Source organism: Lactuca serriola, chromosome 4 (genome assembly GCF_051521515.1).
Source record: "Lactuca serriola cultivar US96UC23 chromosome 4, Lser_US96UC23_V15, whole genome shotgun sequence".
In the NCBI taxonomy this organism is placed as follows: Eukaryota; Viridiplantae; Streptophyta; class Magnoliopsida; order Asterales; family Asteraceae; genus Lactuca; species Lactuca serriola.
In genome coordinates, this window is record NC_136411.1 from 255955767 (window position 1) to 255957338 (window position 1572).

The window sequence follows — 1572 nt, forward strand, 5'->3', positions numbered from 1 at the left end:
CCGACGCTACCTCATGTTTAGATTAGGCTGATCCATGAGGTACCTCAAACTCTTGTGGTCCGTGTAGATGGTACAGCGAACCCCATGGAGGTAATGTCTCCAGATCTTGAGGGCGAATACAACAGCCCCCAACTCCAAATCATACGTCGGGTAGTTCGCCTCGTGAGGCTTCAGCTGCCTTGACGTGTAGGCGATGACATTCCCTCTCAGCATCAATACTACACCCAAACCTGAGATGGACGCATCATAGTACACAACAAAATCCTCCATGCCCTCTGGAAGGGCTAAGATTGGCGCCTTGCACACTCTCTGTCTCAGTGTCTCGAACGCGGCCTGCTGCTCAGGCCCTCAACGAAAGACCACGACCTTCCTTGTTAGCCTGGTCAGGGGTACGACTATCTTGGAGAAATCCTGGATGAATCTCCGATAGTAGCCAGCCAATCCTAGGAAACTCCGAATCTCAAATGGAGACTTCGAAACCTCCCATCTCATCACGGCCTCCACTTTGGCCGGGTCCACTGAAATCCCGTTTTGGTTGACGAGATGCCTAAGGATCTGCACCTCGCGCAACCAGAACTCACACTTGGAGAACTTAGCATACAAGTTCTCCATCCTCAAAGTCTCTAGAACCTCTCGCAGATGCTCCTCGTGCTCCTCCTGCGTCTTGGAGTAAACCAAGATGTCATCAATAAACACTATCACAGACCGGTCTAACATTGGTCTACATACGCGGTTCATGAGGTCCATGAACGCCGCAGGAGCGTTGGTGAGCCCGAAGGGAATCACCACAAACTGGTAGTGGCCATAGCGCGTACGAAATGCAGTCTTATGTACATCCTCCTCTCTGACCCTCATCTAGTGGTACCCTGAATGCAGATCAATCTTGGAGAACCAAGATGCTCCCTGCAGCTGGTTAAAGAGGTCATCAATCCTCGGGAGTGGGTAACGGTTCTTCACCGTTACCTTGTTCAGCTCCCGATAATCTATACACATCCGATGCGACCCATCATTCTTCCTCACAAACAAAATCGGGGCTCCCTAGGGAGAACTACTTGGTCTAATGAATCCCTTGTCTAACAACTCCTGCAGCTGTGTAGACAACGCCTGCATCTCGGGAGGAGCCAATCGATACGGTGCCTTGGCTATCGGAGCTGCCCTAGGGACAAGGTCGATCCTGAAGTCCACCTGCCTCTCCGGAGGTATCCCAAGCAACACCTCGGGGAATACATCCGTAAATTCTCGTACCACGGGCACATTGCCCACTGTCGCCTTAACCTCCTCCCGGGTGTCCATGACATAAGCGACATATCATGCGCAACCCTGCTGAAGGTAACGCCTAGCTCTCGCTGCTGAACATACCGTTGGTCCTTGCTGTGGTTTCTCGCCCTGAACTACCAACTCTCCCCCACTTGGGGTCCTGATCCGAACAACTGCTGTGCACAATCTATCACTGCCCCATTGGGGCTCAACCATTCCATGCCTATAATCACCTTGTTCCCTCTCAACAGAATAGGAACCAAGTCCACCAGGTAATGCTCCTCGAATAATCTCAGCACACAGTCTCGGAATACC